Source organism: Schistocerca serialis, chromosome 5 (assembly GCF_023864345.2).
Source record: "Schistocerca serialis cubense isolate TAMUIC-IGC-003099 chromosome 5, iqSchSeri2.2, whole genome shotgun sequence".
NCBI classification, from domain to species: Eukaryota; Metazoa; Arthropoda; class Insecta; order Orthoptera; family Acrididae; genus Schistocerca; species Schistocerca serialis.
The window spans coordinates 39,549,675-39,575,419 of NC_064642.1; the positions used below are offsets into that span (position 1 = coordinate 39,549,675).

Consider the following 25,745-nt stretch of genomic DNA (forward strand, 5'->3'; position numbering starts at 1 on the left):
AGTACGTAAAGAAATATGAATGTTTTAGTTGGACCACTTTTTTCGCTTTGTGATAGATGATGCTGTAATAGTCACAAACATATGGCTCACAATTTTAGACGAACAGTTGCTAACAGGTCGGTTTTTTAAATTAAAATACAGAACGTAGGTACGTTTGGGAAATTAAAATACAGAACGTAGGTACGTTTGAACATTTTATTTCGGTTGTTCCAATGTGATACATGGACCTTTGTGAACTTATAATTTCTGAGAGCGCATGCTGTTACAGCGTGATTACCTGTAAATACCACATTAATGCAATAAATGCTCAAAATGATGTCCGTCAACCTCAATGCATTTCGCAGTACGTGTAAAGACATTCCTCTCAACAGCGAGTAGTTCGCCTTCCGTAATGTTCGCACATGCATTGACAATGCGCTGACGGATGTTGTCAGGCGTTGTCGGTGGATCAGGATAGCAAATATCCTTCAACTTTCCCCACAGAAAGAAATCCGGAGACGTCAGATCAGGTGGACGTGCGGGCCATGGTATGGTGCTTCGACGACCAATCCACCTGTCATCAAATATGCTATTCAATACCGCTTCAACCGCGCGCGAGCTATGTGCCGGACATCCATCATGTTGTAAGTACATCGCCATTCTGTCATGCAGTGAAACATCTTGTAGTAACATCGGTAGAACATTACGTAGGAAATCAGCGCACACTGCACCATTTAGATTGCCATCGATAAAATGGGGGCCAATTATCCTTCCTCCCATAATGCCGCACCATGCATTAACCCGCCAAGGTCGCTGATGTTCCACTTGTCGCAACCATCGAGGATTTTCCGTTGCCCAATAATGCATATTATGCCGGTTTACGTTACCGCTGATGGTGAATGACGTTTCGTCGCTAAATAGAACGTGTGCAAAAAATCTGTCATCGTCCCGTAATTTCTCTCGTGGCCAGTGGCAGAACTGTACACGACGTGCAAAGTCGTCGCCATGCAATTCCTGGTGCATAGAAATATGGTACAGGTGCAATCGATGTTGATGTAGCATTCTCAACACCGACGTTTTTGAGATTCCCGATTTTCGGGCAATTTGTCTGTTACTGACGTGCGGACTAGCCGCGACAGCAGCTGAAACACCTACTTGGGCAACATAATTAGTTGCAGGTCGTGGTTGACGTTTCACATGTGGCTGGACACTTCCTGTTTCCTTAAATAACGTAACTATCCGGCGAACGGTCCGGACACTTGGATGATGTCGTCCAAGATACCGAGCAGCATACATAACACACGCCAGTTGGGCATTTTGATCACAATAGCCATACATCAACACGATATCGACCTTTTCCGCAATTGGTAAACGGTCCATTTTAACACGGGTAATGTATCACAAAGCAAATACCGTACGCACTGCCGGAATGTTACGTGATACCACGTATTTATACGTTTGTGACTATTACAGCGCCATCTATCAGAAAGTGAAAAAAGTGGTCCAACTAAAACATTCATATTTCTCTACGAACTACACGAATATGTAATTATAATGGGGATTCCTGTTTAAAAAAACGCAGTTGATATCCGTTCGACCTACGGCAGCGCCATCTAGCGGGCCAACCATAGTGCCATCTGGTTTCCCCCTTCGAGTTTCGTTCTTTGTAGTTTTTTCGTTTGAGGCTTATTTCGTGAGATATTTGGCCCGGTCACTATCAATGGACCACCCTGTATATCTTAACTTCTAGCCATAGACAAAAGTCATGGGACACCTGCTGCAAATTGATGTGGCATGGACTCAACAAGTTGTTGGAACTCTCCCGCAAAAATATTAAGCAATGCTGCCAATATAGCCGTCCGTAATTGCGGAAGTGTTGCCAGTGCAGGATTTTGTGCACGAACAGACCTCTCGATTATGCCCCATAAATGTTCCATGGGACTCAGGTCGGGTGATCGGGATGGCCAAAGCATTCGCTCGAATTGCCCACAATCTTCTCCAAACCAACCGCTAACAATTGTGGCCCGCTGACATGGCGCATTGTCGTCCGTAAAAAATTTCATCGTTGTTTGGGACACGAAGTCCATGAATGGCTGCAAATGGTTTCCACACACTGATCGGTTCCGTGGGAACAGAGACCCAGTCCTTTCAATGTAAACACAGCCCACACCGTTACGGAGCCACGACCGGCTTGCACAGTGCCTTGTTGACAACCTGAGTCCATGGCTTCGCGGCGTCTGCGCCACACTCGAACCCTGCTGTCATCTCTTACCGACTGAAATCGGGACTCATCTGACCAGGCCATGATCTACCAGTTGTCTGCGGTCCAACCAATATGGTCACGAGCCCAGGAGAGGCGCAGCAGGCGATGTCGTGCTGTTGGCAATGGCACTCGCGTCAGTCGTCTGCTGCCATAGCGCAGTCACATCAGATTTCGCTGCACTGTCCTAAAGGACACGTTCGTCGTACTTATATTGATTTCTGCTGTTAGTTCACGCAGTGTGCCTGTCTGTTAGCACTGAGAACCCTAAGCAAACGCCGCTGTTCTCGGTCGTTAAGTGAAGGCCATCGGCCACAGCGTTGCCCGCGGTGAGAGGTAACGCCTGAAATGTGGTATTCTCGGTACACTCTTGACACTGTGGGTCTCGGAATATTGAACTGCCTAGCGATTTCCCAAATGAAATGTCGCATTCCGCGTTCAGAGGTTGTTAATTCCCGTCGTTCGGCCATAATCACGTCTGAAAACTTTTCACAGGAATAACATGAATACAGATGACGTTTCAGTGCACTGCCTTTTACATCTTGGGTGCGCGATACCGCCGCCATCTGTTTATGTGCCTGTTTCTACCCCATGATTTCTGTGACCTTAGTGTGAAACAGGAATATCCACGGAGAGTGCATAGCGCACTGCCCATGTTGATTACCGCGCAGATTCGATTTATAGACGCCAGTTTGAATCGTTATTTCCAGGCTGTACAGGTCTCCAAATCATCGTGCTTATTTTAAGCCGGCCGAAATGGCCGAGCGGTTCTAGGCGCTTCCGTCTGGAACTGCGCGACCGCTACGGTCGCAGCTTCGAATCCTGCGTCGGGCATGGATGTATGTGATGTCCTTAGGTTAGTTAGGCTTAAGTAGTTCTAAGTTCTAGGGGAATGATGACCTCAGATGTTAAGTCCCATAGTGCTCAGAGCCATTTGAACCTTTTTGAGCTAATTTTAAAGTAGTCTCTATAGGAATCCGCTGTACGAATATCTTTCGTCATGATGACTGAAAATGTACAATTAAGAAACATTTACCGCCAGATGGGAAAAACAGAAGAACTTCGTCACTAAAAATATTTGTGTGTGTGATAAATCGCTAATTTGCTGCATGTCACAGCTCCATATTTGATGTTTTTTCGGGACGCTTTCACTTTGGGTTACTAGGAAGCCACTTTGCAATGCCGCTGTAGCATAAACAACAACAACAACAACAACAACAAGAACAACAACCACCACCAGTACCACCACAAAGTAGCGATGCCTACCCCTTCTTCTTCTAGAGGGAAGGAAGGAGAGACCGCTACATCTGAGGTGTGACACCTGTCCAAATTAGGTAACTGCCAATGCATGTATTTGTTCAAAGCATTAAGCCAACTTCATTTCAGATATCGAATGCAACTTGTTAAGATGCGTATGAAACGAGTGTTTAAAATCCACAATATCTTTAAACGCTACCTGACCGTAGTCCGTACTAGCGATGATAGTCAAAACTGCAGAGCGCCTGTGGACAAACCTTAAGCAGATTGACTTTTCTAGGCAATGTGTTGGCGACAAAAAATTCTGTTCTGCGCGTCTCAATGAACATTGGGCTGATTTGGGGGAGGGGACCGGACAGCGGAGTCATTGGTCCCATCGGATTAGGGAAGGATGGTGGAAGGAAGTCGGCCGAGACCTTTCATAGGAACCATCGCGGCATTGAAGCGATTGGATGGCTTGACGCGGATTTGAACCGTCGTCCTCCTGAATGCGAGTCCAGTGTGCTAACCACTGCGCCACCTCGCTCAGTACTTCATAGATATTCCTAATCTGTACTTCCAGGAGGCGACACCCCTAGAGACTCTGAAGATCTCAGAGATATATAGTTCCGCACGTCAGTCGTTCCTGCCGGAAGCTCCGAGCTCTTGTATTTGTGAGCGTGGTTATTAACACGCGCCGCAAATTTTGGAGATTTTTCCCGTACGTGTAGAATAGAACCAGTTCATTACTCTTCTCTAATTGCCATGGACAGTGGTCAATATTTGTTAACGATCAGTATCACTTCTATTATTCATAATCTTATAGCCTTACAAATTAATACTACACAGAATGAGATTTTCACTCTGCAGCGGAGTGTGCGCTGATATAAAACTTCCTGGCAGATTAAAACTGTGTGCCCGACCGAGACTCGAACTCGGGATCTTTGCCTTTCGCGGGCAAGTGCTCTACCATCTGAGCTACCGAAGCACGACTCACGCCCGGTACTCACAGCTTTACTTCTGCCAGTACCTCGTCTCCTACCTTCCAAATAATTAATACTACACAATTTACACTTTTATAGAAGTAACTACGACCTAACATTTACTGGCTCTGTGTGAGCACAACAAATATCACTCATCACTTCATTTTGTAAAAATTGTGGTATGCTGCGTCCATAGACCAACAACTAAATTCTCCTAGCTAGCCACTGGCTGTCTTAAATCCTACCTGTAACGGAGGGCAACGACAACTGCGCCCCTGTTTACAATGATCTTTGGTTCAGTGTTGTGAGAAATACAATCTCTTTTACATATGACAATCGTTTCAGGTCATTTTTCATGAATTATGTTACTAAATCGGGCTCCACTTAAAAGTGGACCTCTCACAATGTTAACGATATTTTTGAAGTTCTATTTAACGTTATGCTCTCGGCTAACGAATAGGGATCCATGTGATAGGTTCTTGCATGGTCATGCAATAACTTGCAATGCTTGTTAAGCTGCAAAAAGGACAAAAGCCCAAAATTTCGGCGTTCTGGGCTGCTGCCTAGTTGATGTTTATGCTAGACGCGTCTATGTTTAAATGTGTTGTTTCATGCTTCAAATACGCACATTGTAGGCCTATATAAAACTATTTGAAAGTCAACAGTAATGATGTATGATGGGTGTAATGAATGTTTCATGAATGGCTGGATGGCGACGTAGAGCTAACGACAGTTAGATTACGCCGTAGGAGTCTTTCAGTGTGTGTATTTAAAAGTATTTTCAGTATCTTACGCATTTTCAGCTACAACTGCGACTGTATGCAGTGCCCGTTACCTCCTCTGAGTCTAAGAAAATTAATAAATCAACACAACTTCCATGTTCCTGCCGGATAGTGTGTTATGGCAGTCCGAACGCTTCAGGAAGACGGACGACGGCTGAAAGCATACACTCCTCTAAACTTTTTTCATCACTGTTCGCATTTATAATCGCAGATAAATTAATTCCACCAGCGATTACTTTTCTCTGTGGTGTAAGTAATATTATTTTATGTTATGAATGAAAACATATACGACACTGGTGTAATATTCGAGAACATTGTAGAATATTGACCAAGTGCCGTGTGTCTTTCGATTCACATTGTTTAAAATATTCTACCAAGAACTCGCGGAACAGTCAGTCAGTGCAATATAATATTAAACACGACTGATGCTTGACTGACAAAATGGCAGCGAAACAATTCGTAAAGTATGTTGTTGTAGTTTTCAAACCAACGAGTGGTTTGCTGCAGCTCTCTAGGCCACTCTATCCCGTGCAAGTCCCTACTTTTCTGCATAAACTGCTGCCTGCCAAAACTTACTGTTTTCAAGCCTTTGTCTGCCTCTACAGTTGTTACCCAACTCACTTCCCTCAATTACCTCATTATCTGCGGTATGAACTTGTGGCGTAAAACTCATTCTCTCTCTATCTACATGGATACTCTGCAAATGACATTTAAGTGCCTGGCAGAGGGTTCACGGAACCACCTTCACAATTCTCTATTATTCCAATCTCGTATAGCGCGCGGAAAGAATGAACACCTACACCTTTCCGTACGAGCTCTGATTTCCCTTATTTTATCGTGATGATCGTTCCTCCCTATGTAGGTCGGCGTCAACAAAATATCTTCGCATTCGGAGGAGAAAGTTGGTGATTGGAATTTCGTGAGAAGATCGCTCCGCAATGAAAAACGCATTTGTTTTAATTATGTCTACTCCAAATCCTGTATCATTTCAGTGACACTGTCGTCCTTATTTCGTGATAATACAAAACGTACTGACCTAATTTGAACTTTTTCGGTGTATTCCGTCAATCCTATCTGGTAAGGATCCCACACCGCGCAGCAGTATTCTAAAAGAGGACGGACAAGCGTAGTGTAGGCAGTCTCTTTAATACGAGATCTGTTACATTTTCTAAGTGTCCTGCCAATAAAACGCAGTCTTTGGTTAGTCTTACCCACAACATTTTCTGTGTGTTTCTTCCAATTTAAGTTGTTCGTAATTGTTATTCCTAGGCATTTAGTTGAATTTACGACCTTTAGATCTGACTGATTTATCGTGTAACCGAAGTTTAACGAGTTCCTTTTAGCACTCATGTGGATGACCTCACACTTTTCGTTATTTAGGGTCAACTGCCAATTTTAGCGCCATTCAGATATCTTTTCTAAATCGTTTTGCAATTTGTTTTGGTCTTCTGATGACTTTATTAGTCGATAAACGACAGTATCATCTCCAACCCAAGACGGCTGCTCCCAAATCGTTTATATAGATAAGGAACAGCAAAGGGCCTATAACTCTAACTTGGGGAATGCCAGAAATCACTTCATCTTCATCTACATCTACATGTACATTTATACTCCGCAAGCCATCCAACGGTGTGTGGTGGAGGGCACTTTACGTGCCACTGTCATTACCTCCCTTTCCTGTTCCACTCGCGTATGGTTCGTGGAAAGAACGACTGCCGGAAAGCCTCCGTGCGCGCCCGAATCTCTCTAATTTTACATTCGTGATTTCCTCGGGAGGTATAAGTAGGGGGAAGCAATATATTCGATACCTCTTCCAGAAACGCACCCTCTCGAAACCTGGACAGCAAGCTACACCGCGATGCAGAGAGGTTCTCTTGCAGAGTCTGCCACTTGAGTTTGCTAAACATCTCCGTAACGCTATCACGCTTACCAAATAACCCTGTGACGAAACGCGCCGCTCTTCTTTGGATCTTCTCTATCTCCTCCGTCAACCCGACCTGGTACGGATCCCACACTGATGAGCAATACTCAAGTATAGGTCGAACGAGTGTTTTGTAAGCCACCTCCTTTGTTGTTGGACTACATTTTCTAAGGACTCTCCCAACGGATCTCAACCTGGTACCCGCCTTACCAACAATTAATTTTATATGATCATTCCACTTCAAATCGTTCCGTACGCATACTCCCAGATATTTTACAGAAGTAAGTGCTAGCAGTGTTTGTTCCGCTATCATATAATCATAGCCGGCCGCGGTGGTCTAGCGGTTCTAGGCGCTCAGTCCGGAACCGCGGGACTGCTACGGTCGCAGGTTCGAATCCTGCCTCGGGCATGGATATGTGTGATGTCCTTAGGTTAGTTAGGTTTAAGTAGTTCTAAGTTCTAGGGGACTGATGACCACAGATCTTAAGTCCCATAGTGCTCAGAGCCATTTGAACCATATAATCATACAATAAAGGTTCCATCTTTCTATGTATTCGCAATACATTACATTTGTCTATGTTAAGGGTCAGTTGCCACTCCCTACATCAAGTGCCTTTCTGCTGCAGATCTTCCTGCATTTCGCTGCAATTTTCTAATGCTGCATCTTCTCTGTATACTACAGCATCGCGAAAAGCCACACGGAACTTTCGACACTATCTACTAGGTCATTTATATATATTGTGAAAAGCAATGGTCCCATAACACTCCCCTGTGGTACGCCAGAAGTTACTTTAACGTCTGTAGACGTCTCTCCATTGAGAACAACGTGCTGTGTTCTGTTTGCTAAAAGCTCTTCACTCCAGCCACACAGCTGGTCTGATATTCCGTAGGCTCTTACTTGGTTTATCAGGCGACAGTGCGGAACTGTATCGAACGCCTTCCGGAAGTCAAGGAAAATGGCATCTATCTGGGAGCCTTTATGTAATATTTCCTAGGTCTCATGAAGAAACAAAGCGAGTTGTGTCTCACACGATCGCTGTTTCCGGAATCCATGTTGATTCCTACATAGTAGATTCTGGGTTTCCAGAAACGACATGATACGCGAGCAAAAAAACATGTTCTAAAATTCTACAACGGATCGACGTCAGAGATATAGGTCTATAGTTTTAACGGAGGCTAAGAGCGCTGTGTGATCCACTTAATCGCAGGCGCCGTCCTCGACTGACACGATACTGATGTACTCCACGTTGCGATGTGGGACGGCCCACACTGCCGCCACGCGCGAGACTGACTTGAAGGATTGCGTCACCACTTTACGTTCGAGCACGGGACCGGATCAGCAATGTTTTGCAGGCGGTATGCGGTTCCTGCGGCCGTGCCGCCGGGTAAACATTGGTGCAGATTTGCGGTCTGAGGGACTGCGGAGCGGCCGCCGCAGAGCTCCATATCCGTCCGTGCGGCAGCTGCCGCCGGTATTCACACGAAACGCGGACAGCCCCAGACGAGGACGGGATGCGGCTCGCCGCTAGGAAGAAGTGCGGAGCGGCGGACCGCTTTCACATTCCGGGCGCAGCTCCCGCGGGAAGCCGGACTGGACTGGACTAGCCGGGATGGGGAGCCGGCGGTTCTTGCCCGCCCTTCCCGGAAGGCGCACCACATGCGGCCGGAACTGCGTGACCCGCTTCCGCGGACGTCCCTCACTCAGCCGCCTCCAGTGTCCAGCAGAGCTGCTGCATAGCCTCCCCGAGGAGGCGACGCGGTAACACACAGTAACACCGTTGCTAGCCTTGAAACTGGCCTCAGTTGAGCAAATCCGTAACTTGATCAGGTATGCTGTCGGAAATGTTCATCGGAGGTGAGGGTATCATCTGGAGTGCCCCAGGGAAGTGTGCTAGGTCCGCTGTTGCTTTCTATCTACATAAATGATCTTTTGGATAGGGTGGATAGGAATGTGCGGCTGTTTGCTGATGATGCTGTGGTGTACGGGAAGTTGAGTGACTGTAGGCGGATACAAGATGACCTGGACAGGATTTGTGATTGGTGTAAAGAATGGCAGCTCACTCTAAATATAGATAAATGTAAATTAATGCAGATGAATGGGAAAAAGAATCCCGTAATGTTTGAATACTCCATTAGTAGTGTAGCGCTTGACACAGCCACGTCGATTAAATATTTGGGCGTAACACTGCAGAGCGATATGAAGTGGGACAAGCATGTAATGGCAGTTGTGGGGAAGGCGGACAGTCGTCTTCGGTTCATCTGTAAAGGAGACCGCTTATAAAACACTAATACGACCTATTCTTGAGTACTGCTCGAGCGTTTGGGATCCCTTTCAGGTCGGATTGAGGGAGGACATAGAAGCAATTCAGAGGCGGGCTGCTAGATTTGTTACTCGTAGGTTTCATCATCACGCGAGTGCTACGGAAATGCTTCAGGAACTCGGGTGGGAGTCTCTAGAGGAAAGGAGGCGCTCTTTTCGTGAATCGCTACTGAGGAAATTTAGAGAACCAGCATTTGAGGCTGACTGCAGTACAATTTTACTGCCACCAACTTATATTTCGCGGAAAGACCACAAAGATAAGATAAGAGAGATTAGGGCTCGTACAGAGGCATATAAGCAGTTATTTTTCCATTCGTTCTCTTTGGGAGTGGAACAGGGAGAGAAGATACTAGTTGTGGTACGAGGTACCCTCCGCCACGCACCGTATGGTGGATTGCGGAGTATGTATGTAGATGTAGGAAGCCGCTTATTGATGAACAGATCCAGTAGCGTTGCCAAATTACGGGAATGTTGACTGCTGCGTTTCATCCGCAGTTCCAAATGGTCCCACGCGTGCAGTTAAGGTTTCACGATTAACCGGGTCAATCGAGCTGCCATAGGGTGCCTGCATGTTTGTCGCAATAGAAACGTATTTGTGCAGTCCTAAGAATGTGGCTTTTGTCGTCTTTGGAGACGTATCAACAGCAGACTCGTCGTGAAAATGTAGAGAAAAGGCAACGCTCAGTCACCAGACTGTTCGGATAAAAATCCTGGTTCAAGTTCGCAGTAACTTCAATGAGTGGACCCAAATCGTGGTAGGATAAACCTCCCCAAAACTCCACGGAAGCACCTGCGCTCCGAACTACAGCCTCCATACATTGAGGGTTAAACGATTTATTGGGACGTCGGTGCAATCGCGCCGTGATTCATTTGAAAAGAGGCGAGAACGCGATTCGCTGGACCACACCAGACGCTTCCAGATAGCTACTGTCCAGATTCTGTGTTGTTTGGGCTTTGGGAGGCGAGGAGTTTCATGTGCCCCTGTTAGCAATCGCCTTTTGCGAGGTATCTGACTCCAAAGGTCCACTGTATGCAGTTCTGATCGAAATGTTCGCTCGGAAACTGGTTGAGATGGTGTTACATTCACCGGCAGCAGCAATTCCTGTCGTGTTTGAAAGCGAATGTCATTGACAAGGCGTGACAAACTTCTCTCGCCGCAGTCAGCGAAGAGTTTTTATTACGCCGTGTTACGTGACTTCGAGTGGTACACCATTCGCTGTATACACACAGGACAGTCCGCGTTGAAAGACCAACAAATTGGGCAACTCCGTTCATGGTTTTGTTGTGGGCACCCCCAAATACGAGGGTCACTCCAAAAGATATGCACACTATTTTTTTTTTAAATCCATCTTTTATTCTACATGTTTGAAAGTTGTACAGCGTGTAGAGGCGCATGTATACCCGTACGGTAAAATTCTGGACCAACCTGTTGGATCCACTTCAAACCTTGTTCCACGAAGAGTCTTTCAGTTTCCCAAAGAGATGATTGTCACATGGAGCCAGGTCATGACTGTAAGGCGGGTGTTTCAGTGTTGCCCATCCGAGTTTTGTGATCGCTTCACGGTTTTTTGACTCACATGTGGCCGTGCATTGTCGTGCAACAGCAAAACATCCTGCTTTTGCCGATGTGGTCGAACAAGATTCAGTCGAGCTTGAAGTTTCTTCAGTGTCGTCACATATCCATCAGAATTTATGGTGGTTCCACTTGGCATGATGTCCACAAGCAAGAGGTCTTCGGAATCGAAAAACACTGTAGCCGTAAATTGTCCAGCAGAAGGTGTGGTTTTAATTATTTTTTTTCCTTGGGTGAATTTGCATGATGCCACTCCACTGATTGCCTCTTCGTCTCTGGTGAAAGATGATGGAGCTATGGTTCATCACCTGTCACAATTCTTCCAAGAAATTCATCTACACCATTCTCGTACTGTTCCAAAAGTTCGCTGCATACCGTTTTTCTTGTTTCTTTGTGAGCCACTGTCAAAATCCTGGGAACCGACCTGGCACAAACCTTTTTTAACGCCAACACGTTCAGTATTCTGCAAACACTTCCTTCCTCTATCCTAACGTAGCGTGACAATTTGTTCACTGTGATGCGTCTGTCAGGAGTCACCAATTCGTTAACTCTCTGCACATTGTCTGGAGTGTGTGCAGTACGAGGCCTGCCGCTGCGAGGACAATCCTCAATATTGCCGTGCCCGCTTTCATCACGTAACCTGCTTGCCCGCCGACTAACTGTACTGCGACCGACAGCAGCATCTCCATACACCTTTTTCAACCTCTTGTGGATGTTTCCCACTGTCTCATTTTCACAGCACAGGAATTCTATTACAGCACGTTGTCTCTGACGAACGTCAAGTGCAGCAGCCATCTTGAAGACATGCTGTGACGGCGCCACTCACGGGAACAGGTCGAACTAAGTTTGAAAACAAGCGGGAAGAATGTATCTACACACTGTAAAACTTTCACACATGCAGAATGGAAATTGTATTTTTACAAAAATAGTGTGCATTTCTTTTGGAGTGACCCTCGTACGTTGGCTCCTTTCCGTCATTCTGTCAGATCTCCACACGCCGTCCCATGTTACTGTGCTGATTCCACTCAGCTGACTATTGCATGGTACCAGAGCTCCACCGCCGACAGAGTTCCAAAGCGGCCAGTGTGCTCTTTTACTGACGTAACGTTATGTCCGCTAAGCTTATGATAATAAGCCATGAGCACGAGCCATTTGCATCTCGTATGGAGATAACAGAGGAAACACTCCCCCTAAGCTTGGCAGCGGTGTGGCTGTTGGCTACCGGCTGGAAGCGCTACCTCAGGGGACACCGGTGTGGGTGAGCGGCGCTTAGGCCCGTATTACACTATCAAATTTCTTTGTCAAAGATTTGATCAAAGACGTGATCAAATATTCGTCAAATATATTTGACAAAGATCTTTGACGTGGCGCTAAAAAAGGGTATTACACTGTAATCATATTTTTCGTCTAAGTTCAAGATGGCTGACAACAACAACTTGTTATTAACTGAAGCAGTTGCATGTACCACAATTGCAATGTGTGCACATGTGGAAGAGAAGCGGGGGAAGAAAAGGAAACGTACCTGGGTGAAGCCGTGGGTTTTACGACGACAACATAAAAGCATTCAACAAAAATTATTACGGGAGCTTATAGTGTAGGACGTCAAGTGGTACATCAATTACCTAAGAATGGATGAGCATACATTTCTGTATGTGCTCAGTGAAGTGTATCCTCAAATCACAAAGCACAATACTCACTAAGGAACTGCTATATCTGCAGAAGACAGGCTCACTGTAACACTTCGATTCCTTGCTACAGGAGAGAGTTAGGTTAGGTTAGGTCAGGTCATGTCTCCAATCTTCTTAATCTGTTTTTGTATTCACGGTGCCTCACGTTGTAAAGCGCCTCATCAGCTTCATACATCTCTATTAATTTTGTAGTTGTCGGCACACACCGATTGTATTTACCGGCAATGTTTATAAAAACACTACAGACGACAGAACGCTGCAGCGATGCTAGCGCTGCATGTGGTAAGATGTCACATTGCAGTGAACAGAAGACAAGCGACTTCTTTGATCAAATCTACGGCGAGGCCCTAGATTTGATCAAATATTTGACGACATTTGACAAAGTTCACTATTACACCATCAAATTTCTTTGACAAAGATATTGGAGAAAGAAATTTGATAGTGTAATGCCGGCTTTAGCGACAGGTGTTTGTTTGGCAGCTAGAGTTGTGCGCGCGGGAAGGGCAGGCGAGGCCCGCAGGTCTGGGCTCTGGGCGATGCGACGCCGCCGCAACAGATGTGCTCGCCTCGTCTCTTGCAGCTGTTCGCCACAGGGGGTTCTGGGAAGTGCCTGGCAAAACGCAGCCAAGAAGGCCGCCTATTATTTGGCGCTGTTCTGCCCGCGTGCTGAATACGTATTACTGACCTTCCTTAGCAACGTTGTCAGTTTCCTGTGCCAACTTTATGCTATGGAAACTAATTACAGGTATCCCAGTGTTTCCCCATGTAACGGACCTTCGCCTCCGGTTAATTAAGAATTTTGTAAGTGACACATGCAACTAATATTCCCTGTTGTTTGGGAAAGGCGTCTTTTCAAAGCACTCCGTCTTCAGGCCACGAGTGGCCTACCGGGGCCATCCGACCGCCGTGTCATCCTCAGTGGAGGATGCGGATAGGAGGGGCGTGGGGTCAGCACACCGCTCTCCTGGTCTTGACCGAAGCCGCTACTATTCGGTCGAGTAGCTCCTCAATTGGCATCGCGAGGCTGAGTGCACCCCGAAAAATGCAACAGCGCAAGGCGGCCCGGATGGCCACCCATACAAGTGCCGACCACGCCCGACAGCGCTTAACTTCGGTGATCTCACGGGAACCGGTGTATCCACTGCGGCATAGCCGTTGCCACCTTCTATTCAGAAGAATAATAAATATCCGAATAACAGCAGTTACAACCGAATCGTTATCGCACAATTATTTTTGCAGGTTAACGACAGAAAGAAATTTTGACAAAAAATGTAAAAATGACATTAGTGAAACCCGGAGTAAATAGACTGCATCCGTTATAATTTTAGATTGCAAATTGCTTAAGAACGGTCGCCACATCACTAAGCCAGCAAAAATTACAGTATAATTATGAATTGTTTATAACCTGTAATTACCAACTAATCACTGAATTGTAACCTTGCGAGAAAGGAAGCAAAAGCACTGACCCGAGCTCGGTTGTAAAAACACGCAGTTAATACGATGACTTAATCAGAAAGCCAGTAAAATAATCTGTACGGAACATGTGCAAGTAAGAGTTAATTGTTGGCGAAACAGTTCATTTAATGAATAGCTTTGCATTAATCACTGTAATCCAAACTGTTACTGATTTTAGAAATTCAGTTCATAAATACTTGTTTTCTATTAAAGCAAGTTATTTGTGAAAAGTTAGTAATGTTCTTTTCGTGGAGGCAAAGTAATTTTACACTACACTGTTAATTTAATTTGCATGTGAGCACAGTTTGCGATGCACACAAACAGCATGAGATGTATTAGTCCGAGGTAATATTTGCTTTACTCTTATACTAGTAGTTATTACTATTTATCGAGTTGTTTTTCCAAGAAATAAAGCTTACTGCTGTTAAATGACAGTTTTGCTTAGCACTCAGTTTTATAAATTGCACTTTTTTTATCTTAGTTACCGAAATTAAATAATCTCATTATTTTCCATATTTTACTATTCTTTCACTGGTGGTATTCTGAGAGTAGTTAATGGTGACAGGATAACACCCTGTTAGGTAAATGATTGAGCTTAAGTTCATTTCCACTATAACAGTTGCTGCACGAAACACTCTGTTATCCAATTAAGAAAAACTACTACGCTGGCTAGTCTTGTACAGTCTACAGATGAAATTGGTTCGATCTTACTTTGATGAGTTGCTGCCGGGATCGGTGTAAGTCATCATTCGTCGGCAATGAATGGCAACAGGCTCTTTTCTTATCCATATAAGAATTTTGAGCCCACAGTTGTCTGCTTGAATATTAACTACTCTTGATGACGATTTACTGGGCCCATTTGCAACAGGGGGCCACAGAATACACCTGCCCATATATTAAAAACTCTTACAGTTTATTCGTTACATTTCCGCGCACCGCGTCTGCACTTGACCACTTGTCGCTAGCAACTCTCTCCGCCGACTAGGCCGGCCGGAGTGGCCGTGCGGTTCTGGGCGCTACAGTCTGGAGCCGAGCGACCGCTACGGTCGCAGGTTCGAATCCTGCCTCGGGCATGGATGTGTGTGATGTCCTTAGGTTAGTTAGGTTTAAGTAGTTCTAAGTTCTAGGCGACTGATGACCTCAGAAGTTAAGTCCCATAGTGCTCAGAGCCATTTGAACCATTTGAATCCGCCGACTGTTTGTGCCCGACTCCGCGCTTACGCGCCAAGCGACATAACTCCTTTCTTCAAACATTCTTTGACTGTATACAATAGCAAACTTCCCTGACAGGGACCAGTTTTTTACTGCATCGTAATTACAGTATTCTTTTTAATTAGTTTGAATTAATTATTTGGAGTTTAATTATAAGACCAAATTAATAAAATGACAGAAGGTATATATGACAGAAATTACGTCACACTTACATTATAGTTACAAAATTAACTATATGAAAAATTTATTAGACACTGTGTTCTTGTTTCTCCCTGAACTGGCACTGTTCTTATTAGTGCTTGGGAAAGCCGTTACACTTGTTCATACAATGCACTTGGAAGTCAGCTCAACGTTTTTATGCGTACGTCAAAATAACTTGCGGCTGCGGCTACTGATGATAATATTTTTCCACCCGTAGAGATAAATGAACTCGTCTGTGAATCGAGGTTAGTATGCTACTGCGATTCATTATGCTATGAAATGTGCAAAGCATAACAGCCTAAATGGTGTACATACGGGTCATAACCTTTTTTTTACATTCTCCCGGTTGAGCGGTCTGTCGAGTAACCTCTCACTATAAATCGAGGGGCCTTCCAGACCAGCTGCCGGTACTTTGCCATAGAAGCCACTTTTGGGCAGAGTTGGAAGAGGGTTTCCAGTACCAGTTTTTGATTAGCAACGAAGGCAAACACCCCAAAAACCTTGGGAGGATGAATAGTATTATTCATTTAAGGGTGTGTGTGTGTGTGTGTGTGTGTGTGTGTGTGTGTGTGTGTGTGTGTGTATTTACAGCCATGTTGTTGATGTCGTTTTTGCGCACAATATTTTGACGACCAAACCGGTCGCCTTCTTCAGGTGCTGTGAGTTCTGTTGTTACGCGTGCTCACCGCCTGGGCTGCTGTCAGACCAAACTGTTGTCGGTGTTGCGCCGCTATTTATAGAAGAGTTCGACTCCCGGCTGCCGCCACACCCTTTCATGTTCATTTGCTACTCATTTGTCGTTCTTAACTAGCACTATTATTTCGTAAAACGCACATTGTCCCAGCTTTTTCAGGCCGACGAATTAAATTGAAGTCCCGATCCCAAGCTATGCTTAAGTAACTGGAACATCCGTCCCGGATTGTTAGGTTTTCCAACATGTGCATTTCACGGATTACCACTACGTATTCCGAAAAACAAATGACCAACAAATGAGCATAAAAGGGTGTAGCGAACGCAGGGGGTCGCGACACCAACAGTACCTCATAGTCTGGTCGGAGTACACGAAGACAGCGAGTACATACGCGCTGTACGCAGAACCTGAAGAAGACGAACATATGAAAGCACTCCGTTAATCAATCACGTCGAGAAAACCCGAGAGACCGTATAATAAATAGCCTGCTTGTCTATTCATGTATCGCTAAGGCAACAGCTGGAGCATATGTGTTGCGCGTTATTCAAGTCATCTCCAGAATGCCTTTATGGCACTTAAGCTCACAGAAGGACGCAGTTAATATCTTGTGTTTTGATGAGTATACGACTCACATACGAGATATTTATGATGGTTATAAAATGAAATTTGTACACTTTCACGCAGCTACTAATGGCATTATATAACTTGGCCGATTCGGACGTAGTGAACGTAATATTTTACAGCTATACATCATTGTTAAAGTGTAACTTGTATGAAGGGTTTAACGTTCGTGTTTCCAGTCCGTGAAAGCCAAGAAATGTTCTGAAATCAGTAGAATTAAAACACCAACAGAAGGCACAAAATGTATTAGGGTTAACATTTCACTACAACATTACTGATTCATTCAGAGGACTCTGAGGCTGGTCTCATGCAGCTCTTTAACATAGCCAGAACATAATCACATGTAAAGGACAAGTAGAATGCTATTCATAACGAATGGAACCATTCTATCGGCCGTGCCTACACACGTTCACCCGAACCGTTTTGCTTGCTCAGGTGTGGTACACACGAGAGCTTCGGTAAAGCTTGAAAGGTTTTCATCTTAAACTGTGGCCATTATTTCAAGCGAAGAAATTCATTAGTGTTGGTAAATTTGTTATTTGCTTTTAGAAAATCAGGCAGTTGGTAGTATTTTTTAACGTTAGACTGTGGGTGCTACTTTCTTACTTTCGCCACCAATCTTGTGCAATAAATTCTCGCTTTCCTCAGTCGTGGAACTCCTTCAATTTTACTTTCTACGAACAACGTTTCCATTTATGAAGTTTGAAAAATTTCTCAAGGGTATCGTTCCTTTTACGGTTTGCCGTTGGTAAATGAACGCACTACAGCAGGCGCTCACTCAATTGGTCCTCAGCGCGGTGGCTGATGGTAAATGGGAAATGTCTTTACAGTCGCTCCCAAGTCCCCCCCGTCAGCCACCGCGCCGACAATCAACTTATGCTACCTCAGAATGACACACTAAAGTCCGTTTTACACGAGCGACTCTCTGGTCAGAGTCGACTACTCCTGGTTGCCCACCACGTGCTTGCTAAATCAGCCGCCACCCACGCCACTAGTGGATCCGTGGCTTCAGTGATAAAATGACTGTGCGGAGCGTAGTTCTAGGGGACTGGTGACCTCAGAAGTTAAGTCTCATAGTGCTCAGAGCCATTTGAACCATTTTTGGAGCGTTGAGTTGTGAAATCTTGAATATGCTACAAATTGCGATTACACTTCGTCTGCTTATATAGGAAGTTAAACCATTCTTGTCGGCCTTACTCCTGTTATAGTAGTGGATTTTGTGTCTCTTTCGTCATTATTTTGTTATTTTCTTTGTGACACATTGTGAAGTTGCACGAGGGCGTGGTATGTTTCCTACTACTATTCTCCCACAAGATAGGAGAAATATCTAACAGCAAAAAGATATTTGCATTGCACAATACCTACCTGCGCAAAGAAAAAGTCTAGGCTACGCGTAAACAAGAACATAAATAGATAAAAAAAAATGGCTCTGAGCACTATGGGACTTTACAGCTATGGTCATCAGTCCCCTAGAACTTAGAACTACTTAAACCTAACTAACCTAAGAACATCACACAACACCCAGTCATCACGAGGCAGAGAAAATCCCTGACCCCGCCGGGAATCGAACCCGGGAACCCGGGCGTGGGAAGCGAGTACGCTACCGCACGACGACGAGCTGCGGACATAAATAGACAAAACTTTTTTGTAGTAAATTATTTCAACAATGGAGAAATCGTATTTACTTAACCAGAAAAATAATTTTGGATGTTATACGGCACTTACAATAGCAGTATACAAAGGATAAAATGAAAAATGTGCTATTTCCTGCCTTGTATATATTTTTTCATGTTTTTGTAAGGACATATTTTTCGCCAGCAAGTATATGTAGTTGTATTGAAATAGTTCTTCCAAACATTTCCTATTCTTTCAGCTGTCAAAAGTGTGGAGAATTTGCCTTATGACCTTTGTCAAGAACATCCAGTAGGGGTTTTGCTTTAGTTCAAAAATGGTTCAAATGGGTCTGAGCACTATGGGACTCAACTTCTAAGTTCATCAGTCCCCTAGACCTGAGAACTACTTTAACCTAACTAACCTAAGGACATCACACACATCCATGCCCATGTGAGGATTCGAACCTGAGACCGTAGCGGTCGCACGGTTCCAGACTAGCGCCTAGAACCGCTCGGCCACTCTGGCCGGCTGTTTTGCTTTAGTCATTAGTAATATTTTTTTATCATTGTTCGTTTCTACGTTCTGTTACTATATTTAGAGTTTTTCCTAGAAAGGGAGCTACTTCATAATCTGACTTAAAGCGTTCATTTGCCAAACAGCACAGCAGCCAGTTTTCACAACACTAGCAGTTGTGGCGCTGACGTGTAAACTACAACGGCTACTTGCGCCAGGCGAGTCTCAGTACAGGAATAAAACACCTGCAGCGTTGCAACAGACTCACTTGCGACGAATAGTCGATTGAGACAAGAAAGTCGAGAGTGTTAAAGGGGCTTCTTAAGGACAACCATATGCCGATGCTGATAGGGAAGCGCTAGATTGACGTATGACGTATGACGCCGGCCGCGGTGGTCTCGCGGTTCTAGGCGCGCAGTCCGGAACCGTGCGACTGCTACGGTCGCAGGTTCGAATCCTGCCTCGGGCATGGATGTGTGTGATGTCCTTAGGTTAGTTAGGTTTAAGTAGTTCTAAGTTATAGGGGACTGATAACCACAGCAGTTAAGTCCCATAGTGCTCAGAGCCATTTTTTTTTTTTTTTTTTTTTTGACGTCTGACGAGAAAGGTAAAGTCGTAAAAGGGCCAGAAACAACTGTAAAGCACAACGAAAAGGAGAGAAAATTTACTGAAGATAATGGATTCATTTGAAATCAAGAGCAACTGCAGATGTTTCGCGAGTGGAGTTGACTTTACCAAGGAGGACAGGAATTATGATGAGTGTCGCAATTTGTATTGAGAGGAGATGAGATGAATGGAAGGATTTAGGGGAACTGCGTAAAAACCACATTCAGGCTGACCCTCGTCGTCGATCCACGAGACGGATTCCATGCCAGAAGAGGGCACGTTACCGCGACCCTGCCGCAGCTGAATTCCGAAACCTGTTGCTAAACATCGCTTTTTCATAACGCGGTCTCCTCACAAACAAACAACTTTCAAATTCGATTCCTGAATCAGGATCCCGCCGCTTAATCCTTCCTTGTCTGCAGGATGTAAATTGCGACACTCCTCCCTAGTTCGTCGGCTGTAGTGAAGTGCTAATCATTATCTTTCCCAAGCACGAAGTACAGTTAGTTCGTGCCCTTTGTCGTGTCTTTCGCATGCAGCCTCCGTGCTGCTGCAGTTGTAATGGCGAGCAGTGTAATTTCGTACTGAATGCGAATAGCATGCGGCCGACCGGTGGCGCATAAGCGGATGGTGTCGGCAACGTGAAGAGGCGCCCGTAAGCAGGCAACGAGGTCGCCCCGCTGTGTGTTGTGCCGCGGTGTGTCTGCAGAGCTGAAAACTCGCCGGGGCAGCCGGAAGCGGCCGTGATTGGAGGCTGTCAGGCCGGCACGTGCTCTCGCAGCTAATTAGGCCCGACTGGCGCAGATCTCACAGCGGGTGGACGGCGTTTCTAACAGGTCCAGCTGGCCTTCCTGCTGCCTGGAAATCTGCTCTGCTAATCCAAGTGCGGTAGCGAACGACCTTGACCTCACCCAAAGTCGAAAGCAAATTCGCAGTTGAATGTTCTCGAGAGCAAATTCGCAGTCGTAGCTTTACACCGTGGGATAGGTCGCCGACTGTGCCGAGGTGGATACCACACTCCCGTGAGATCACCGAGCTTAAGCAACGTTGGGCGTGGCGGGCACTCGGATGGGTGACCGTCGGGTATGCCGCGCACTGTTGACAAAGTTCCTTTTGTCTTTAAGGTAGAGCCGACAGGAAGGCTGGTGGCGTGAAGTCTTTGATCACTGATCTTTGTGCTGTTCTGAATTGAATTCCAAATTTCTCCGCAGCGTCTCGGGAGATCATGCGGCCATGCGACACTAATGATGGTGGTCTGCCCATCGCATGGGCTGCGTAGAAATTGGGACTTGTACGGGCGCTGCTGACGGCGCAGGTGAGCGCCCCGCAAAATCGCACGTCTTCCGTCGGACGGGGATGCTCTTGCAGGGTGGTAGGCTGTGTGCCAGCAACGGATCTCTCGCTCTCCCTTCTCTCGTCGTCTCAAACACCAACATGACAATATATATATATGTTGTTGTTGTTGTGGTCTTCAGTCCTGAGACTGGTTTGATGCAGCTCTCCATGCTACTCTATCCCGTGCAAGCTTCTTCATCTCCCAGTACTTACTGCAACCTAAATCCTTCTGAATCTGCTTAGTGTATTCATCTCTTGGTCTCCCTCTACGATTTTTACCCTCCGCTGTCCTCAAATGCTAAATTTGTGATCCCTTGATGCCTCAAAACATGTCCTACCAACCGATCCCTTCTTCTAGTCAAGTTGTGCCACAAACTTCTCTTCTCCCCAAACCTATTCAATACCGACTCATTAGTTACGTGATCTACCCACCTTATCTTCAGCATTCTTCTGTAGCACCACATTTCGAAAGCTTCTATTCTCTTCTTGTCCAAACTGGTTATCGTCCATGTTTCACTTCCATACATGGCTACACTCCATACAAATACTTTCAGAAACGACTTCTTGACACTTAAATCTATACTCGATGTTAACAAATTTCTCTTCTTCAGAAACGATTTCCTTGCCATTGCCAGTCTACATTTTATATCCTCTCTACTTCGACCATCATCAGTTGTTTTACTCCCTAAATACCAAAACTTCTTTACTACTTTAAGTGTCATTTCCTAATCTAATTCCCTCAACATCACCGGACTTAATTCGACTACATTCCATTATCCTCGTTTTGCTTTTGTTGATGTTCATCTTATATCCTCCTTTCAAGACACTGTCCATTCCGTTCAACTGCTCTTCCAAGTCCTTTGCTGTCTCTGACAGAATTACAATGTCATCGGCGAACCTCAAAGTTTTTACTTCTTCTCCATGAATTTTAATACCTACTCCGAATTTTTCTTTTGTTTCCTTTACTGCTTGCTCAATATACAGATTGAATAACATCGGGGAGAGGCTACAACCCTGTCTCACTCCTTTCCCAACCACTGCTTCCCTTTCATGCCCCTCGACTCTTATAACTGCCATCTGGTTTCTGTACAAATTGTAAGTAGCCTTTCGCTCCTTGTATTTTACCCCTGCCACCTTCAAAATTTGAAAGAGAGTATTCCAGTTAACGTTGTCAAAAGCTTTCTCTAAGTCTACAAATGCTAGAAACGCAGGTTTGCCTTTTCTTAATCTTTCTTCTAAGATAAGTCGTAAGGTTAGTATTGCCTCACGTGTTCCAACATTTCTACGGAATCCAAACTGATCTTCCCCGAGGTCCGCTTCCACCAGTTTTTCCATTCGTCTGTAAAGAATTCGCATTAGTATTTTGCAGCTGTGACTTATTAAACTGATTGTTCGGTAATTTTCACATCTGTCAACACCTGCTTTATATATATATAGGGTGAGTCACCTAACGTTACCGCTGGATATATTTCGTAAACCACATCAAATACTGGCGAACCGATTCCACAGACCGAACGTGAGGAGAGGGGCTAGTGTAATTCTTTAATACAAACCATACAAAAATGCACGGAAGTACGTTTTTTAACACAAACCTACGTTTTTTTTAAATGGAACCACGATAGTTTTGTTACCACATCTGAACATATAAACAAATACGTAATCAGTGCCTTTTGTTGTATTGTAAAATGTTAATTACACCCGGAGATATTGTAACCTAAAGTTGATGCTTGAAACATTGTCCTCACTTCATTGCAGGGGCCCAAACAGCTGCAACATACATCGCGTTTCTACAGAATGATCTGCCAACGTTGCTCGAAAATGTCCCACCGGAAACGCGTCGACGTATGTGGTATCAGCATGATGGTGCACCTGCACATTCCGCAATTAACACTAGGCTGACCCTTGACAGGATGTTCGACGGGCGTTTCATAGGACGTGGAGGACGCATAAATTGGCCAGCCCGTTCTCCTGATCTTACACTTCTGGACTTCTTTCTGTGGGGTACGTCAAAGGAGAATGTGTACCGTGATGTGCCTACAACCCCAAAGGATATGAAATAACGTGTTGTGGCAGCCTGCGGCGACATTACACCAGATGTACTGCGGCGTGTACGACATTCATTACGCCAGAGATTGCAATTGTGTGCAGCAAATGATGGCCACCACATTGAACACCCGTTGGCCTGACATGTTGGGACACACTCTATTCCACTACGTAATTGAAAACGGAAACCACGTGTGTACGTGTACCTCACCCCTCATGGTAATGTACATGTGCGTCAGTGAAAAAGACCAATAAAAAGGTGTTAGCATGTGGACGTAAAGTGCTGTTCCAGTCTCTTCTGTACCTAAGGTCCATCACCGTTCCCTTTGGATCCCTACGTAATTCGGTACTCTCCGATACACACGATCGAACAGCGGAGGAGTGGTACTCAAGCGTCAACTTTAGGTTACAATATCTTCGGATGTAATTAACATTTTACAATGCAACAAACGGCACTGATTACGTATTTGTTTATATGTTCAGATGGGCTAACAAAACTAACGGGGTTCCATTTAAAAAAACATATGTTTGTGTTAAAAAACATACTTCCGTGCATTTTTTTATGGTTTGTATTAACGAATTACACTAGCCCCTCTCCTCACGTTCGGTCTGTGGAGTCTGTTCGTCAGTATTTGATGTGGTTTACGAAATATATCCAGCGGTAACGTTAGGTGACTCACCCTGCATATGAATTTGGTCAGCTATGGACGGCAGTATATATATATATATATATATATATATATATATATATATATATATAGTGTAACTTACACTTAACAGATAGGCGGCCAGAGTGGCCGAGCGGTTCTAGGTGCTACAGTCTGGAACCGCGCTACCGCTACGGTCGCAGATTCGAATCGTGCCTCAAGCATGGATGTGTTAATTAGGTTTAAGAAGTTCTAGGGGGCTGATGACCTCAGATGTTAAGTCCCATAGTGCTGAGAGCCATTTGAACCATTTTGTCACTCAGTCTCCTCTGCACTGGAGTGTCTTGGTCATAAAATCGGAGAGAACTTACTAAGAAACTGAAACCGCTTCAGGCAAGATTGCCCGAAATATTCCTATTCCAATGTTTGAGTCAAAAAGCTTTTTTGTAAAGACACCTGCTATTTTCATCACTCCAACACAGTAGATCAGCTTGGATTTCAGTATAAACAGTGTTTTCGATGCATTATTGTCTGTAAGTGCTGCATTAAGGTAATTTTTATCATGCTTGTTTTTTTTTGTATTTAAATCTCTGAGCTTCTATTTTTTTGTCAGTGCACTCTGTAATCAAATCTAAATTTCTTTTGTAAAGCACAGCTGCAAAGCAACCAATACACTCTTTACATGTCTTGCTTCGTTTTTGTTTCCTGGTAACCGCACTGCAAAATTCCTTTTAGGAGTGTGATGAAGAACTCCTCTTTCGCCAGTCCACTGTAATTTATTTTTCTCATAGAGTTTATTTGGAGCCTTTCGATATTCAATTTCGATTATGTGACAGCAACACGCACGCATGAACTGTATAGTCTGAAGCTGGCTTATATGAGGTGACAAGCTTCAAACCATGGGGCAACTGTCACACTATTATTCCGCCTGACTGGCTAAATCGTCGTAGGCGCCGAACTCTCTTACATCACACTGCCGGATTCCCATTCCCTCCATTACTCAGAAAGCAGGAAAATAATTAAGGCGACGTCTATGATGATCTTAACAGAGATCAAGCCAAAGTTCGGATCTGACGAGGCTGGAATGGGAAGGTTCCCTCGCGACAGTTGCCCTATGCGATTTAGGCAAACATAGATAAATCTAAAGACCTAGGTTGCCAAGCGAGGATTTGAACCCCGCTCTTCCACAAAGCGGATCTCGTGGCTTAAATCACTACATTACCTCTTTCGATACATTTGTTTGGAGCATCGTCTCATGGACCAGTTTTCGGAAAGGTCAGGCGAGGTTAACCACGCACCAGGGAACTTATTCCGATTTTCACCGATTCATCGTGATAGCTGACCACCGAAACTGATTACTGCAACTAACTGGGATCAAATATTTTCGTTGTTTTAAGAGAGTCATCAACGTGAGTTTTGTTGGCCCGCAATACAGTCACTACATCTGAATTTACAGCGAACTGAATCCAAAGCGACTCACAGTATCTACCTGTTTCACAGTGTCCACAGAGAAAAAAATCTTGATCAGGATAGTTTGAAATTCCTCAAAGAGATTGCATCTGAAGCATATTATATGTATAGTAGGTGAAAAAAAGACTGTTTTACTCGATATATGCCAAGGAATCTTGCAGAATTACATACATATCGATATTGATTACTTTCGAAGTTCTCGTCGCATTTAAATTAATTCCTGGCCTTTCTTCGGAGGAATTAGTGGTGTGGACAGGACGTCAGAGAAGATCTACCACAGAAGTTTTGCAAAGACACCTGGACATCCTAAATTAATGTCGCTTTGGTGATTTAATTCTGACCTCCGCCAAGTAAAAGGTCAACATCACGACTACTGTTAGCGACGGCGAATACTTTGTGCGCTGAATGGTTCTGTCAGTTTTCTTTATACGACGCATTTCTTTGTAAACTGGCTGATACAGAAACTTCGTGTCAGTCTGTTGCTGAAACATCGACCATAATCTGTTTTCTGCAACCTCTTCTGATAACGAGAAGCAGAGTTAATAGGCTGGGCTATGTCAAGAAAATCGCTGTCAGTAAAAGCTTTGTACAACAA

General features: G+C 44.7%; 1 long non-coding RNA gene and 1 pseudogene across 1 annotated transcript in view; one reads left to right on the plus strand and one right to left on the minus strand.

The window, feature by feature from the left end:
- LOC126480886 (uncharacterized) overlaps positions 1-25,745 on the plus strand; it is a 296,109-nt gene that overhangs the window by 194,318 nt on the left and 76,046 nt on the right. The gene's annotated exons all lie outside the window — the stretch shown is intronic.
- On the minus strand, positions 13,785-13,902 carry LOC126482821 (5S ribosomal RNA; annotated as a pseudogene).